The 19,499-nt window shown below is 41.6% G+C and overlaps 1 protein-coding gene across 2 annotated transcripts in view; it reads left to right on the forward strand.

The window, feature by feature from the left end:
* Window positions 1-19,499, forward strand: part of CALCR (calcitonin receptor) — a 140,014-nt gene that overhangs the window by 38,052 nt on the left and 82,463 nt on the right. The window lies entirely within an intron of this gene.

The following is a 19,499-nucleotide window of genomic DNA, read 5'->3' on the forward strand; positions in this document are numbered from 1 at the left end:
TTAAAGGTCAGCACCAACACTTTGAATTGTGCTCGGAAACGTAGTGGGAGCCAATGTAGGTCTTTCAAGACCGGTGTTATGTGGTCTCGGCTGCCGCTCCCAGTCACCAGTCTAGCTGCCGCATTCTGGATTAGTTGTAGTTTCTGGGTCACCGTCAAAGGTAGCCCCACATAGAGTGCATTGCAGTAGTCCAAGCGGGAGATAACTAGAGCATGCACCACTCTGGCAAGACAGTCCACGGGCAGGTAGGGTCTCAGCCTGCGTACCAGATGGAGCTGATAGACAGCTGCCCTGGATACAGAACTGACCTGCGCCTCTATGGACAGCTGTGAGTCCAAAATGACTCTCAGGCTGGTATGGAGGGAGTCCTCCATACCAGCCCACCCCCTGTCCCCAAGAACAGTACTTCTGTCTTGTCAGGATTCAACCTCAATCCTGGAGCTAATGGGAGTTGTCATTCAGCAACATCTGGAGGACCAGAGGTTCCCCATACCTGGGTCTAGTTGGAACATTTACCCAACACGCCATATGAAGCATCTTCAAACATTGGTTATCTGCAGAAACCAATAAGACGCTTCTGGCATAATGTTGTACAGGTGCTTAATGTAAAGCTTACTGAAGAAGATGGAAAAGGGTGTTGTTGTTGTTTATTGCTGTTTTTTTATATACTGTATATAAAAAACCTTATAGAAAATGGGTGAATATCCCCAGAAATCGAGACATCGTAGTACTTAACAATCAAGATGACCTCAGTTTCAAGAGATACTTACAACCTTTATCAAGATGTCTGTGATGATGTGTGAGTCCCTATGGCTTACTTAGAAAATGAGTTATGCGGAACATTTTTATAGAGAAAGCTGTTAAACAAAGAATGCTGAAGAAGCAACCGTTTCCCTTTTGGGTATAGCTAACAGCTGGAAGCTATGAATCTTCTTCCTTGCTTTGCTAGAATTCTGTTGAAAACTTTAAACATGTATTCTTTTTAACCATTGTTTTGGGGCAAAATATTTTTGAGAGGGGCTTCCTGCTTCTTCTTTTTTTTTAAAAAAAACCTATAACATTTATTACCCGCCCTTCACCATGGACAGGTTACAATAATAAAATAAAAAAATAAAAAATATACAATTATAAATTATAATTATACAGATAAAACCGTTAAAATGATACAGCACGTAAGACCATTGCAAATGGAACAGAGCAACATCAACTCAGCAAAAGAGATAAATTATTATACTTATTTAACAAAACCCATTTGGCAAAAGCTATACAATGAAAGTGCTAGACGCACTTCTGTGGGGAGGGAGCTCCACAATTTAAGGGCTGCCAAGGAGATAATTTTTTAATGGGCTGCCATTTCCCACACACAGCGCCTGAAGTGGAAGTTAAACATAGCCGTTGTGGCAAATCCTTCAAAAATTCAGAGAGATTCCATTTTCCTAAGAAAGAAGCAAAAAAAAAAAAAAAGGCTCTTGTTTTCACAGAGAATATTATAACTGTATTTACCGTAATATTTTGTTGCAAGGAAACCCCCTCAGGCAGAATTAAGCAGAGTAGGGTGAAACAACCCCTCACCTCATCCTGTGACCATTTTTTGTGTCCCTTAAAGCAACACTTGATTGGTCTGCCTTTCTTTAAAGCCACTTAATTGCATTAGTTTTGAACTTCTGGTTTCAAGGAGTAATGGTGTGGAAGTATGTTGAAAGGGAAGGGAGGACAACACAGCACAGCCACCCAAGCAATGAGCAAAAGATAATCACAATTCTGATTAACTAATGCATTTTTTTTATACTGCTGTCCCTAATAAATGTCACATTCAGCTAATAATAAATCTGGAGACTTCTGATTTTTTTCCCTTTACCCCAGTAAAGTACTTATCACAGAGCAGCCAAAATAACTTTCTGACCTTTCATCAAATCAGTCCAATCAAAATTCTAATGGCATTTTAAAACTTCTCAAAGGAAAGATGGTTCTTCACAATTAAGTCTCTGCAATATTAATAAATCTGATATCACATTAGTATTCCAGAAAAATCAGATCCCTCATACTCTCGTTCACTGTTCCTGTATGCATCATGCTTTCATTAATCGAAGAATAAAAAATAAAACATGATAATAAGCTTTCCCCTAAAACTAAAAGGGGTGGCTGTAGCTCCCTCGCCCCATAATTCTATGGGAGTTCAATGGTTTAAAAAAATATTCTTGTTTTATTTAGGAATGACGTCTGCGCCTAATTTGACTTTCTTTTGAAAATTACAGCCAAGCCTTTTAACTATGATGGGGGGGAAGGGTGGTATTAATTATGATTCAATGGGAGAGGGAGTTTAAAGTTCTTGCGGGAGCAGCTAGGTAGCCATATGTGATTTCATAGATGGTGTGGGTTGACTGGCAGGCATTGCAAGTTTGCTGCTCGTGAGCTGCAAGACTCCAGATAACACTAAGGCTGACCTTGCTCCAGCTATAGTCAGAACTGGATGTAATTTGGTTTTTGGACAAGCTTCTTTCTCCCTGTCCCCCACATGCCAGTGGTGGGCGGGGCCAGGGACAGAAGTGTGTGGAGCAAAGAATGTAATTTTTTACCTTTGTACAGCAGGTTAGTTTACACACACACACACACACACACACACACACACACACACACCCCTCTACTTCTGTTCTCCATTCAGGCAAGCAGGAGTCATAATCACGAACACATTTCCAGCCAGGCAAAAATATTCAAGGAAGGTGTGAAGCAAGGGCTGTGAGGGTTGTGGCTTGGGAATAGAGGGTAGGGCAGTGGTGGAGAGGGGTCAGATAGTAAGGCTTTAAGGACCACATTTGGACCTTGGGCCTGAGGTTGCCCAGCCCTGTTCTGTGGACTGGGCCACCCCAGTGACTGGTGCATGTGGGTTCATTCTACCCTTATCTTTCTCAGTTCTAGGATCTATCTGAGGGATGAGCAATCTTTATGCCACCCTCCTGATGATGAGGTTGAACTTCAACTCTCATCTTTCCTGCCCATTGACCATGTTTTGGGGCACATACTCCAACAGCATCTGTAGGCGACAGTTTCCACACCCTTGATCTAGTGTCTCCCCACTCTATAGAGCCTGTGTCTGGCTCTCCAAGCAGAGCCATGGCAGGTTGTAAAAAAGTTGCCAATGGCAAACACTTCAGACTTTCCAAAGAGGACCACTACCCAATGGTAAGAAATTCTAGGAATTTGATATAAATGCTATAGGTTCCCTTCACACAAGCCCAAAGTGACCAGCTGTGTGTTATCAATACCAATTGATGCACAGGATAAATATTATATAAAATGTTACACACACACAAACATGCCAAGTGATCAAGGGTCATTTGGATTGACCGTAGATTTGCGTTTCCTGACTTCTGGACTTTGCTTGTGTGGATTAACCCTCAGACTTTGAACTTTGGACCTGGCATACTGTCTTGCTGTCAGGTAGGCCAGGATTTCAGGATATAGTGCTGGAAAACTTCCTAAGTTGCAAGGAAGCTTCATAGATAGGCCAGGCTTGCCATACTGAACTTAGTGGGAATTAATTTTGAATAAACTTGCATAGAATTGCACAGTAAAGAGGCAAAAAATCATCATGCAGAAACACCTGGCTCTGTTAATTCAACCCGTAGACTGCCTCTTAGAGGTAATGATCTGTAATGACTCACCACAGAGCACCATTTTGGGCATATGGAGCTGATTTTCAACTGGTTGTGTAGCAATGCTCAGCTTGTATTCATTACTGCGTATGATGAAATAGTGGTTTGTGCATGAACACTCTGTTACTTTCTGGTTCTTCTTGCAACCTCCTGCAGTTTTTTAAAGCACATTATTTATCTTGCTAGACTCTTTGAGCCATGAATCATGTCAAACTTTCAGCCGAATCAACGTTAGTCTTCTAGTTTAAAAAAAAGGAAAGGAAGGGAAAAAGTGCTCTTTGGATTGTTTCTCCCTCTGACTGACCTTTTGCAAATGCTCGAAGGAGATTTCTTTCCCTTCTACCATTGACCAGAAAGCACCGGCAAACATCTGCTGAGGCAGCAGGACCTGAAATTCAGCCAATACCTCTTCAGTTTATATTCTTCCATATATCGTACTTACATATCTGACAGGCCTTTGCACAGCAGCATAGCTGGAAATATTGCAATGTATTGTCAGTGAGCTGTGTCTTACCCTTGGAGCAAGCGCTAACTGAAGCATCCAGGGAAGGCTATTTTTAATAGCATCATTAGAAGGAAGGTTTATCTTGAGCACCCTTCAGTGTAAACAGGCTGTAGGATTATTTGAAAGGTAATTAAACTCATCATAGTAATGCTGGTTTTATGCTGGTTTAATTATATACACACGTGTGTGTGTGTGTGTGTGTGTGTGTGTGTGTGTGTGTAATTAACCAGATGTGTGGACATTTTTTTCATGTATATTGACACACAAACTAAGTGAGGTACAGTTTAGAGCAGGCACCCTGAAACTCCCCTAGATCCTTTTCATATGAATTACTGGCAAGCCAAATGTCCCTCATCTTATATTTGTAGAGCTGTTTATTCCTGTCTATGTGCAGAACCTGACATTTGTTCCTATGGAATTTGATTCTGTTAGCTTTGGTCCAGTTCTCCAATCTGTTAAGGTCATCTTGAATCCCGATTCTGCCTTCTGCAACAATAGCTACTCCTCCCAGTTTGGTGTCATCTGCAAATTGAATGAGCATTCCCTCAATTCCTTCATCCAAGTTTATAAAGAGGTTAAAACACACCAGGCCCAAGACAGAACCCTTCAGCACCCCACTTGTCACCTTTTCCAGGATGATGAGGAACCATTAGTGAGCGTGCTTTGGGTTCATTCCGTCGACTAGCTACACATCCACCTAACAGTTACCTTGCCCAGCCCACATTTTACCAGCTTCTCCACAAGAATATCATGGAGGACTTTGCCAAAAGCTTTACTGAAATCAAGATACACTACATCCACAGTATCCCCCTGATCCATCAAGCTTGTAACTCTCTCAAAAAAAGAAGAAATGAGATTCATCTGGCATCCTTTTCAACATGTAGAAAGTTGTACAGCTTTTAACTTGTGTCTTTCCATCAGAAATTCATATAAGTGTGCAAAACAAACTGATGCAAAATTGCCCTAATGCACCGTTGCATCCTGAAGCCACTCTACCTTCCTGAGGTTTATAGACCTTCTGTGAGTTATACGTCTCCCCTGCCTTGCAGGGCATTCTGCCTATTAGCCCACCTTGCATGCCTCCACAGCTTTCAGACTCTGTTCTCGTACATCCGCTTTTGCAATTTCAATATTACATTATGATTTGCAACACTGCACTGTAGCTGCTCAGTTACATGCTCATCTCTTTCCCCAATATACCTGTTTGCTTGTACAATGACCTTTCTGCTGAAAAATGTCGGTTCAGTGTATGCATGGTACATACAAAACAAGACGTGTTTGTGTCTTCATTCTATTTCTGTTTAAACACTGTTATATAAAGGTAATCTTTTTAAAAATACAGTATTTTTGCAGTCCATGTATACTCCAGGCAATGGGGAGGGAGGGAAGAGATTAAATCTCTTCCACCAGCTGCCTAAACATATTACTGTAGTTGCAGTGAGGATAATATTTAATTTCACCATAGACCTCCAGATGTTTGCATTTCATGTTGTGACCTTTTACTAAAAGTTTATCGTTTTGGGGGGTTATATGGTATTCTTTACCACGGTTAATTTCCACAAATGATTTAATTTAAGCCATAAAACGTTGATCAGTAGGTCTAACAGGAACGAAATGAGTTAATCTTCCACCTGTTCCTACTGCATTCATTCCCAAAATACCAGCTTAATTGGTCCCCACTAGAGATCTGTCATTATAGCTGAAGTGCAAATCACTTCCGGCCAGCAGTTTAGCCTTCCCCTTTACTCATTAAAAGAACTTACGTCTGTGTACTTTAAGAAATGCTGCAAGGATGGATCAAATATATTCTGAAGGTGCTATTGCCGCAAGACCCATCCCATAAACCCAAGGGAGTGTAGTTTGATATCATGCATTGATGATGATGATGATGATGATAATAATAATAAATTTATTATTTCTACCCCACCTATCTGGCTGCAAAACATCTCATGGCAAAGCCCACACAGTTGTGACAGTCACTCACCCCAATTTGTCTATGACAAATGCAAACAATGTAATATTGAAATGACAAATGGATCATAATTGCATTACTTACTACAGCAAGGACGCTGAAAGAAAATCGAATGACTAAATATAGCTTTCACTTCTAAGTAGCATGCAGTTATCCAGAAGTTTAAATTATATTTTGTAATATCCACCCCATCTGGCAGAGTAAGATGAAAGCAATGCTAAACACAGTTCTTTATTAACACTGGCACAATAGTGACCCAGTAGTGTAAGCCTGTTTGTTTCATGAGTCATATGATTGCACCCAGGTCTAATGACACCAGTTGAGCCAGTGAGGCAGTGGCCGAGAGCTCAGAAAGGTTCCTCACTGCCTGTGTTATCACTCACTGCCCTCTCCAGATGATCTATAAACATTTCATGGAACTATAGACCAGGGCATTGTATTTTCGGAAAATTAAACTGGTGAGCAGCCACCACAAATGGGAGTCAAGCTTGGCACCCATTTAAAAGTGGCTCTGCTGCCCACCCAGCACTGAAACGACACATGGAAGGCATCCAAGGGAGGAGGCGATGAGTTATGTTGTTGCAGTGGTGGCAATATCTGCACAATTGTAGATGTTGGAATGGATGAAAGCCCCCTGGAATCTGCTACTGGTCCTGATTGTACCATCATGGTATCTAGTGCTTTACAGACTATGTTCAGACAACTACATTTTAGCTTATTAAACCTAGATATGATCAAGCCTTTTGCTTGCCCTTGGAGCCCGTTTCACTTCCCCCTTTGCCCAAAACTGCATTTATGCAGTTTATCTGCCCTATGTACAGCTCGGCTCATGCTAGTATGCTAAACTCCAGCGTATGGCTGACAAACCAGTTGACCTACAGCTTGCCTGGGTTCTTCAAGATGTGGACCCTTATATTACTCTACAGGTTGCTAAATTCCGAACAGCCGTCCTCTCGTACAGGAGACGGAATGGAATGTTAGCTGATTATTGATAGTGATAAGAATTTTCTAAAATGACATCAGATATTGATTTTAGTTTAGTGCCTAAATTTTTAATCTTAATCTTAAACCTTTAAGATAGGTTTTTTGAATCGTTAATATTGTCCTTGTGAGCTGTGAATTGTGTTATATTATTTGTGGTTTGTACGAGTCTGCTGTTTTATTTGATTTGTTTTGTTTTGTTGTGTTTTATGGTGGGCGTAAAGCCGAATAAACATCTTTGTTGTTTGAACTGAGCAGGACTAGGATTGAATGCCACCTACATGTTACTTATCTCTCAGATAAACTCTCTGCACCAGTTCCTAGAGAGTTTTATCCATTTCCTGTTCTCCTTGAAGTGTTTGTATTTTCTCTTCTTCTTTAGCATAATTGATTGCATCTTGCATTTCCCCCCTCTCCCCATTTTTCTGCACGGCTTGGTGGGGGGGAATTCGGGAGGAAAAGTGGTTTAAAAATAAACGTTGGTTTTCTTCCTTTTATTCTCCTGCTAGCTATTTATAGAGAGATTTTTTAATCACTTTTTGATGGATCGGAAGCCCGTTTTACATATTGTCTCAAGATGCCACTTAGCAAAATCTGAATTTTACTTTTCCTTCCTGATTCTTCACAATGAGTAGCAACAACAGTTTGAATCTTACCCAGAAACTAATTGACAAAACCATGAATTAATATGGTTTTGATTATGCCTGTTAGCGATTTAGCTGCTACATTTTTTTTAATAGTTAAAGTTTCACAGTGTCTTATTCCATATAGTGCATATTGCACTTTTCTAATCTGGAGTTTGTCAGGCATGTATGACAGAGACAAGGTCTCCCAGGAATGCAGCTATAAACCAACCTATGCCAGTGAAATGCACTTAAGAGGTAGCCATTAGCGTGACTCTATCCAGAACAGGCAAAACACAAACTACCTGTGGATTTCCTAGCAGGAACAATATTCTTTCCAAGGGTTTTTTTTAAATAGAGTTTTCTGGGAAATAACCTCACACTGACTTAATGGCCCAGAGAAGTCAACAAATTACAAACTCACAGAATCTTTGTACTAGCAGTTTCCTGTTTTTGTAAGTTTAGGGCCTAATAATGGCTGAAAGAGAAAGCCTTGCTTTGTGCAGAAGCAACTCATCAGGTGGGGCGGAGCTGCTATGCTAGCTTACCAACAAATTGGTCACTGTTGCTTACAAGGAGGATAGCGCAGTGCAAATGCACCAGCAGAACCAATCCGGCACTCGTGGCAGTGTGTTCGCACCACACTATATCTCCTTGTTGCCTTGCACTCTTCTTCCTCCTGGAAAGCAACAGTGGCCCCCCTGCTAGGAAACTAGTGCGGCTCTGCTTTACCCTGCAAGTTTCTTCTCTGTCTCTATTGCTAGGGTGGCCATCTCTTCTGCTTTACAGGGTCACTTCCTGTCTTCGAAATACAGAATCTGCCATGTGTGCCTGTGCAGAATGCCTACTCAGAAGACTCACTGCTGTAGGGTTTTCTGGAGCCCTCATGGACAGCTCTGGGTTTTAGGCATTACTGTCAGTTGGATACTCTTTTCTTCACCAAAACACCATTCTGGGCGTGTGGGCAGTGCTGGGCACACAGTAATGTTTGGCCAATAACAGCTATGTGTCCAGCTGTTACAGGCTGTTTGAGCACTTCAAGAATGCTGCTAGGCTGGAGGATGTTATATCACTGAGTTGTGTTTTGGGCCAGCGATGATATGTCATGCAGAGCGGAAATTCCTATTTAAAGCGTGGAAGCTTCTGGAGAAGGTCCATTTCTAGGTTCTCACACAGATAAGCCAGATTATTTTTGTGTTTATCTGCTGTCACACTTTTTACAAGAGAGGTTTGTTCCCTCAGGCTGAACAATGCGTCCCTTTCAGCTTTATAATCTCATAGAGTCATAACCACCAAACCACTTAAGTCAGTTTTTAATAAGAGCTGTGGTGACAAAAGACATATATATGTATCATGGGAGAATCATCAAATGCCTCCATGGAGGAGAAAATTCAAAAATATTTACAAAACACACACAGGACTTAGCAGCTGTAGGTCTTAAAATGAAGTGAAGGAATGCAAAACATTTCTAATAGTGGTGAATTAGAATAAACAAGTTGGAGCTGACATGCCAAGTGTAAAATTGGTAAATGTTTTATGTTGCATTCAAGTATTATTTCTCAGTGAAATTGATTGAAAGTGCTGGGTACAGGTGTTATTTATGGGACATCAAGTTCCAATAGGAAGCTGTGTGCTTACAGTAAGGTGGAGTGTATTAGATTACATTTATTTTACAGCAGTTCCATGGGTTGTCAGTTCATTTCTGGACACAATTCAGTGTGTCAGTGATTACCTAAATGACATGGTTGCAGGAGATTTCTCCGATAGCCAGCCTGCCCACTCCCCAAGAACTCATGGCGAGACTCTCTCTCTTCTTCGTATATGTGGCCAAGGCATAGCCAATCTGAACACAGAAGATGGATTTAGTGGTGGACTTTGGCTCCCAAATATCAGTGGCACCCTGTATGGTGCTAAAATTTGGCGCCTTCCGCCCTCCTCTTGTACTCTGTTCTATTATTGTTGTGGCGCCCCCAGTGGTGATAGCGCCCAGTGCAGCCAAACCAGTCGTGCTAGTCTAAAACTGCCTCGGATGGATTTACAGTATCTGTGTCTCTGTCTTAAACTCCCTACCTCATTCTGAGGTGGTCCCTTTCTCTTTCCTCTGCCCTTCCACTCCCTTTTAGCTGTCTGGGCATGATTTTTCTGTTCCAGTAGGCTTGGTTGAGAATTCTTTTGTGTCTGATTTTGGTGTGTGTGTGTGAGAGAGAATATATCGCCGCCATAATACTCCCCCCCCCCCCGGATGTTCATATTTTTATTGTTTGTTTAATTTTTGCTGGATTTTTATTGTTTTTCAGTATTTTAGCAGCCGCCTTGAGAGCTGCAAGTGCAGTGACAGGGTGGGTTGTAAATATTTCAACTAAGGAAATCCAAAAGTGACAGCCAAATATGTTGTTGATTTCCAGGGAATGCATGTCTAAAATGGAGGGTTTACATTCACAGATTATACGAGATGCTTTGAATCAATTGCAGAGAGTTGCAAAAGATCAGCTATTCTATTTTTAAGCTGTTTCATCTTGGGAAATAATGGGATGCTCCCCATTCTCCCTCTCCCTCACACACACCCTCTTGATAGGTCTATTTCATATCTGATAAATTTGCCTCACTATTACAAAGGCATTGTAATTCACATTTTGCAAGAGGCAGTTTGTTTGCCACCGGCCATCATCCATCAGTAAACGTCTCTCTTAACTGTGCTTCCGCTATCAAGCTAAGCATCATTTTTTATCCAACTTCATACAATCAATCTATACACCCAGAGATTGTTCTCTGGTGGAAAAATTGGCTACATATCTGTTTTTGCTCAGGCGTGTAGGAGAAATAGAGTGATTGTCCCCTGGCCAGTTTATACGTTGCAGGACTGATATTTGAATCCAGAAAATATTATTGGAAAAGAAAGGTTTTATAAAATGGGGGGGGGGGGAGTTCTCCAAGGAAATTCTCGAATAAACAGCTTGGGTTGGGGAGAAATTGTCAAGCCAACATTTCTCACCTGTCTAGTTACTCACTGCTAGTTATGATTTCAGAATGTGGCTTTGGGAGGGGCGGTTATTGGGTTACTGCTTTTGGTTTGATTTTAAATGTTGTGGTCTTGTTGTGAACCACCCTGAGACCTCTGGGTATAGGGCGGTGTATAAGTTTAAATAATAATAATAATAATAATAATAATAATAATAATAATAATAATAATAAATAGAGTACCTTTACAGGCTGTGTTCAAAGAAGGTTTCAGTGGATTTCCTGCATTGCCAGGAAACAGTTGTTTCCAAATCTATCATTTGAAGAGTCAATATGGATACTGGATAGACTGTCAGAGGGAATGATGAGTAGATAGGGTAGGTCCCAGCTTGAATCATAGAATCATAGAGTTGGAAGAGACCACAAGGGCCATCCAGTCCAACCCCCCTGCCAAGCAGGAAACACCATCAAAGCATTCCTGACAGATGGCTGTCAAGCCTCTGCTTAAAGACCTCCAAAGATGGAGACTCCACCACACTCCTTGGCAGCAAATTCCACTGTCGAACAGCTCTTACTGTCAGGATCATGAGATCATGATGTTCCTGCAGGTCAAACCACAGAATTCCTACCTGTATGATTATCAGCACAGCAAAAGTAGAAGTTCAGACTGTGCAAGCACTATTAAATAAGATGTATTATCTGTGCTACCTGCACCCTGCTACAGAAGTAACATTGTACATAATAAGGGAGCATATGAGTGTAACGATTGCGTTTCTTTAAGAGGTCGCAAGAAAATCAGAATTGTGCACCAAAGGAGAAAAATGGTTGAGAAAAACCAGCAATTCCCATTTGAGAAACAAGTCTGTCCTGCATTTTATGTAGTTGTGTGACTGGATCCTTGAAGTGTGACCAATGGGTCCGTCAACTGAGTGCATTCGATGTTGCGAGTCAATGTTCTTTGGTAGAGTGTTTTTCACACATAAGTGGGTGTAAACTTTTGCCACTTTTAGCCTAGCGTATTGATCACTGCTTTATTCGACTCAGTAATGGAGAGGACAGCATAACTGTTGCACATGGGTCTTAGCAACCCAGCAGCTTTGAGTGCCTCAAAAAACTTAACACTACAGAGACCACTTAGGCTGCTTTTCATTGTGTCTCCTTGACAGGACAGGAGAGAGCTTTAATATGTGTGCACTGATCATGGTCTGAAAGGTATTTTGTTTTCTCTCGTTTTTCTGTTCATTTCAGACATCCATTCTGCCGTGCTTAGAAAAGGCCTTCTACCCATTATCTGACACAGGAACATTTTTATTTGGCTTGGATTTTCTTCCACCACCACAGGTTTATCATTTTCAAGCTGCAGAAACAACCCAGCATGCCCTGGCCTGCTTTCTTTAATACCACTAGAAAGCAAAATTGGATCATAGAAATTGTCTATAACATGGGTAGGCAAACTAAGGCCCAGGGGCCGGATCCGGCCCAATCGCCTTCTAAATCCGACCTGTGGTCTGGGAATCAGCATGTTTTTACACAAGTAGAATGTGTCCTTTTATTTAAAATGCATCTCTGGGTTATTTGTGGGGCGTAGGAATTCGTTCATTTTTTTCCTCCAAAATATAGTCCATATCTCTAATTTTTTTAAAATGGGGGTGTGTGGGGGGGAATTCCATACTTCCTTGGGAAGGCAAGAGCACAGAAACATGACAAAACGCAAAACTTATTCAATAGCATTAACAGCCTTGAGATGTAATAATGATGGAAGGTTTGAAGAATCTTCCCTTCTTTGATGAGATATATTTGATATACTTGTCAACAGGAACTACTAGTTCATAGTAGTGTAAAGAATGGCAAGCTTTTAGAGATACGTGATACCAAGTCAGGGCACTGGAACATCTAGCACATTACCATGAGCTCTGAGTCTCAAGACATAGATATTTGCCAGCCATCTTCAAGTATTTGAAGGGCTTCAGAGGCTAAGACCAGAACCAGTGTGTTTAAATTGCCAGAAAAAGAATTCAGGCTAAACTTTAGGAAGACCTTCCTGGTGGTGTGAGTTGTCTGACAGTATGAACAGACTGCCACACAAAATGGTGGGGTCTTCTTCATTTGAGGTTTTGGGGTGTCTGCCTATTTGGGGTGCTGTATTAGTGGGCTTCCTGCATCAGTAGATAAATGATGTCATGGCCCTGCATCCCACTCCCAGGATTGCCCTAACGAGGACTCGGATTCCGTCGCACCATTTAGGAGGGAGCCATCAACACCCACTTCTATGCTATCCCAGCCTGAAAATGTGGTTCTTCCATAATCCTCAGATTTTGAGGTTGACTCCCCTGCAACTTCTCCTACTGCACAACCATGTAGGACTATGTGCCTGCAGAATGGGTTACAGACCCTTTTAGGATTGCAGATCCAAGGGGGCTGAGTCATTGGAAGCCAATGCTTTGAATGCCTACTTAAACCTTCAGATGACTCTAGTTCTTTACCAAGACAAGGTCTTCCAAAGTTCAGCCAGTACTACCGGTAGGCTCCAGTGGGAGCTATCCAGGGTCCTGATTTGGCTTCATTTGCCTTACTTGAAGTGCTGCAATATTGATGTTAAAACGTTGCAGCTCTCTTGCAATGATGGCAATTCTGCATTCAGGATGCTCACTGTTCTGTGTTATTTGAAAAAGTCTGTATATTCCATTTTCCAAAGTTTAATTGTCTTTTACAACCGCTAGGTGGTGACCCCACTGGGCGCGGTAATCCAGTCAGGGAAAAAGGGAGGCAAACTATGTCTAGGGCACCTTTTCTAGCCCCTCCCCCTTTTCAGGGTGAGCAGAGTGGATCCTAAAAAGGGCTGCTCAGTCATGGATACAGCTGCCGAGCTGCTCAATTGCCTCGTTCCTTGAGTCAGAACGACTGAATCTGTATCCACCGCCCATGTGCCGGTTCATGACTAGGCGTGGCATGGGAATGTTAACACTACTTTCCCCATATCATTTATCTTTTTCAATTCCCCAAACAGTGGTCAGTAAAACATGGGCACCATAATATCGTAAAATAATGGATTCCCTTAAAATTTCTGTCTGCAGTTGGATGCCTTTTGGAATTGGTGCCTGTCCCATTCATGCTTACTCATGCAATTAATGGACCTAATTTAGTAATGCTCATTAATTTCAAGAGGTCTCCTTTGAATTTGACGAGCATTGGATAAAATCCATTGATGGCGCTTGCTTCCAGGTATAATAATAATAATAATAATAATAATAATAATTTATACCCCACCCATCTGGCCGGGTTCCCCCAGCCACTCTGGGCGGCTTCCAACAATAAAATCCATTGATGGCGCTTGCTTCCAGGTATAATAATAATAATAATAATAATAATAATAATAATAATAATAATAATAATAATAATTTATTTATACCCCGCCCATCTGGCCGGGTTCCCCCAGCCACTCTGGGTGGCTTCCAACAAAACACCAAAATACAGAAATCCATCAAACATTAAAAGCTTCCCTAAACAGGTAGATGGATAGAGGACTGCAATCTTACAATAGCTGGGAGTTCTTAACTTCCAGTAAAACCAGCAGGACTTACAAGCACTTAACTTTGACAAAATCAGGCCCAAAATCATTTTAAAAAGGAAAGTCTATTAAATTTGTTGCTTCCATTCTACCATTCAGCCGTCTCACAGCACTAAATATAATACACTAATAGTTTCTGCAGTGAAGCATTAATGTCTAACTTTCAGTGCTAATTTGCATTTGATTTTAATTATATACTCACAGGCTGCTCCAGTTGGCAACATTTCCCTTAATTTGTATTGCCTTCTTACTCCCTTTGCCTGTTACCCTCCCCACTTCCCTACACCTGGCATAGTTTATAAAGGGTAGTTTCAGCATCCATAAAGAAATGATTATATCATAAATATTAGCATATAAATGGACATGAGCCTAGTATAAATGGGATTTCAATCCATAGTAAAACTGGAACTCAGCCATAAATTCTAACAGCACCTGCTGAGTGGAGTGTAGAATTTAAACTGGATTCTTACTGCTCTCCGTTGTGTATTGCCGATCTTTTCCCCACTTCATAGATATATCATAATAGTAACAACATCTGACTATTATGAATCTGCCAGAATCACGGTGTAAGAAAGTGTTTTACATGCATAATATTTTCTTTGAAAATAACGTAGGCAATATGCTATAGAAATATCAAACTGAAAAAGAACTTTAAATTATTGGAAGTGCAGCGTGGAATGAGAACAGGTGAATGACTTCATAATTAAATGGGCTCAAGATATAGGCAAAAGCACCCCAATGAATGAATGGGGAAAGCTTTGGAGCAGTCCGCTTAGATTCTATTTGAATATGACTGTACATATTTGATTTGCTATACAATAATGTGCAGATGGGACAATTACCCCAGCAGTAATGAACAAAATAAAAACCATCCAGCCACATGTTAGAATGCCAGTAAAAAGGTGGGGATTTTTATTGCATGTGGAAGGAATGAAAAGAAGAAGAAAAAGTTTTGGGAAATTATTAGGAATCAAATGGTGAGGATTGGGAATGGATGAGAAATCTGATTTTATTTGAATTTTAATGAGAAATTACTTAATTTACATTCTTGGATGAATATGTAAACCAAAACACAATCTTCCTTCAAAATTCAGACTTCTCTGATGTGATGAAGTTATCTCATTGAATGACATGTTCAAAAATGCAAATATCTGGACAAAGTGTGCACCTTTTTCTTCATGGGGATTCTCCCCTTCCTCATTAAATCCCCACAATAACTTTGTGAGGTAGATTAATCTGAGAGTGAGTGACTGGCCCAAGGTCACCCAGTGAGCTTCATGGCCAAGTGGGGATCCAAGCCTCGTCTTCAAGGTCCTAGTCCAGGCATAGGCAACCTTGGCTCCCCAGATGTTTTGGAACTACAACTCCCATGATCCCTGACCACTGGCCCTGTTAGCTAGGGATCATGGGAGTTGTAGTTCCAAAACATCTGGGGAGCCAAGGTTGCCTATGCCTGTCCTAGTCTGACACTCTACACTGGCTCTCAAATAATGCCTGAATAAGGCAGCATTGCAAAAGGCTTTAAGCTCTCTACCCCTCTGAGATACCAAAATGAAGGGAGTTACAAATTCTCATGCAGATCAGAAAGCAGCTGTTTATCTCACACTGTGCCCTGCAGCTGGGAGTCATATCTGCTGTGTTGTTATTGGGTTCTCATAGTTCATCTCACCTTCTCAGGAGGAAGAATATTGTTATCTCCAATACCAAACCCTGGAAAGCAGCCTGCTAACTATTCCGGAGATTGACTCCTGGAATCACATTTCAAGGAAGCGATAGTGTGAGCATTCGTGTAGACATAAGCCGTTCCTGCATTTGAAGTGACATATAGTCATCAGGCGTGTACTGTTGATTGATTTAAAACCCTCTGGAGTGAGCAGAGCTCCGTGTTGTATTTTGATGAGAAGGGCTCTCAAAATGAGTACAATCCCCCACTCTCTGGGGCCTTGCAAGCTAGGATCTGCAGAAGTAGGGCTGCTTCTGAAGCAGAACCTTTCTTTTCTTTTCTTTTGTCCATTGAGGGTCACATTTTCTCTGTGGTACACAGAGGGGCACAGGGAGCTGAAAAGGAGAAAGACACAAACCTGGAGCATAAATGACTGTTTGATGGGAAGGCAAATAACTTCTACACAAGCAAATGCCCATGAATGTTCAGTGTTCCATAACGTCCCAACAAATAAATCACAGTGGATGCACAGTTAAGAGAGGACTTCAAATAGCATCTCCTTAAGCTTTCTGCTAGCAAATCAGGATGTATGTTCAATAAACAAGCCATCTTGATTTGCCAGGGATGCTAGCAAAGGAGGCCTGGGAGAGAAAAATGCACGGAAAGGGTGTGTACAAAACTCCCTTCCTGGTGTCACTTCCCATGGGGCTGTCTACCACCCGCTCTTTCTTGTCTAGGAATTTGTGCCAGCCAAGGAAAAGAGTGACAAAATCAGACTCAATGATGTAGGCGCACACAGGCCATGTAGTCGTGGCAGTTATCACAGTCGGCATGCATATATTTCTTCATGGCAGAGCTCTTTGGGGATGTTCCCATGGTGCATTCAAGGTGGGTAATCTCTGTACCTGTGACATGAATAATTGAACTGAACAACCGTACAGTCATTCGCTTGCAATGTTCAAAGAGTGTACCGCTTGTGTGCTGTGTACATAGTAGTTGAGCTGATCAACAGTCTTTCACAAAAACACACATGTGCAGAGGCAACTTGTACCTGCGTTCTGTGTAATGTGTGAGCAAGACTTTCATTTTGTTCCTTCCTTTCCCAAACAAGAGAGTGTTTGTTGTAGAAATGTGCTATGTAAGTAACAACGTATAACTCTAAGTTTCCTGTGTTTTAGTTATGTTCTAATTTAGTCAAAACATTTTAATCTGTCTTTCAGGGCAGAGTCCTCACAAGATGGGTTACCACAACAAATTAAAAAGCAACATAATAACATAAACAACAGTGCAAATTTAACATAAAACAACAGGTTAATAAAACCAGAAAGCCAATTTAAAATACTCAGCAAAAGGCCGCCATGGGCTTTGATGGAGTGTATGTATTTTCTGATTCTGCACAGTCATGATATTACTTTCCCACTGCTTAAAAATTAGCACTCAAACATTGTGCTGCTAATTCACAGCAGACCACGGTATCTTCAAAATACAGTGGTACCTTGGGTTACAAACACCTTGGGTTACAAACACTTCGGGTTACAGACTCCGCTAACCCGGAAGTCAGGGCCGGCTCTAAGGCAAGGCTGGGTGGTGCGGGGCACCAGGGGGCCGTGCCGCCAGGGGGGCGCTGTGCGACTGTGCGAGCTGCGCCCGCCCACCAGTCACGGTGGGAAACGGGGGGGGGCGCGCCGGAGCGATTTTCGCACCACGGCGCCTGATATGCTTAATACGGCCCTGCTGGAAGTAGTACCTCGGACTGAGAACTTTACCTCAAGATGAGAACAGAAATCGCGTGGCGGTGGCGCAGCGGCAGTGGGAGGCCCCATTAGCTAAAGTGGTACCTCAGATTAAGAACAGACCTCCGGAACGAATTAAGTTCATAACCAGAAGTACCACTGTAGTGTGTTGTCAGGCAATGCATAGACTCCAGGCCTTTTCAAATGTGCATACATAGTACATTGTTCTTAATTTTCTAGCCCCTCTATATTGTGCATGCAATACCAGGAATTGAATACTACAAAGTAGATTTGATTCAGAACGCCCTTTTATTGCCCCAAATTCAAGGGATCAGATATTCCTAGTAGCAACAGCAGAGTTTTGCCCAGTGGCCCAGACAAATACCGTAGCTAAGGAAGGCTATAGCATGAAATGGTGCTCAATTTTAACTCAGTAATAGAAAAGAGGACAACCAAATTTTCATAGCCTAACTAGGGGGAGTGAACCTGTGTGTCTGGGTGTGGCAGAACCAACCTCTCCTTGCGTGCATTTAGTTGAATGTCTATAGTACAATAGCTCTCTCTACAGGATTGTGAACCTCAGAAGAAAAAACAGAGGCCCTGATGAAGGAAAGGAAGAAGGTTTGGGGCAGAAAGCTCCACCTTACAATATTTCATAAAATAGCGGTAGCCAAAATAATGTCCTCCAGGTGTTGTTAGGCAACAACTCCCATCATCCCTAACCATTGGCCATTCTGGCTGGGGCTGCTGGGAGTTGTAGTTCAGCAGCATCTGGGTGGAGGAGTGTGCTTGCCTCAGGCTCTCTGTGGTTCACCCTGCTCTTGCATGCTGCACTAAACTATGGTTTAGCATGATTGCAGCCAAAGCCTTTATTTGATTTTCCCTTTGTTTAATTTTATTTTTACGATCCCTCTTCTTTTGTGAGCAGCAAAAATAGACGGGGTGGGGGAGTTCCCTTATGGCTGTTGTAGAAAATTATATTCTAACTGAACATTACCAGTTGAAAAGAACTTTTTTATCACTGTCCTGCTGGCTTTGCAATCAGAGACCATGTCTGCAATTAGTTTCATTCACAGCTGTGATACATTTCATATGGATGTGTTTTTAAAGATAATATAAAGTCACTAATATTTGGGGTTCCCCAGACAGAACTGTGTTTAATCAGAAGGAGGTCACACCGATTACATTGAGACATATGTCCAAGTGTTATTAGGATGTGAGCCTGGTTCCTGAAATCTGAAATAATTTATGAAGAACCTTAAATGCACCCAAGTGTGGCTCTCCTTCAGCTGCTGTCTTTAAAAATAAAATTTGAAGATAGAGCCTTGCCAAATGTGATATGTTCCAAAGCAGTGGGGATAATAAATGCAACGTCAACCTATATATTGTGCTAAAAGCATTATATAAATACATCCTAATGATTTATTACTTGAGGACTTTCTTTGTTTCAAATGCCAAATTAATTTGAAATCCCCCTTCTGTGCAGACAGATACTGTATGGAAGGGGGCTCTGCATAATCCTGATTCCAGAAGCCACTCCACGCTCTGTCATTGGAGAGCCAATGCAAAACTTAAATGTTTTGAGGATGTGGAAGGAGATTAGCAAAATGCTAGAATCCCTGTATAGCTAAGTAAATAATAGCAACAGCAGCCGTTTATAGTTATCGTTATTTGCCCTTTAAATTTTACAGTTAGTATAGCTTAACAGTGTGCTCCTCTGCATTGGTTTTTTTGGACTGTTTGACACTTAAGCACAACAGAAAAATAACAACACACAAACATCCTCTCAGTCCCAGATGAGGCTAAGGCAAAAGCTGTCTGGGAAAGGTAGGCTTATAGGAGG

This window comes from Zootoca vivipara, chromosome 12, assembly GCF_963506605.1.
Source record: "Zootoca vivipara chromosome 12, rZooViv1.1, whole genome shotgun sequence".
NCBI lineage: Eukaryota > Metazoa > Chordata > Lepidosauria > Squamata > Lacertidae > Zootoca > Zootoca vivipara.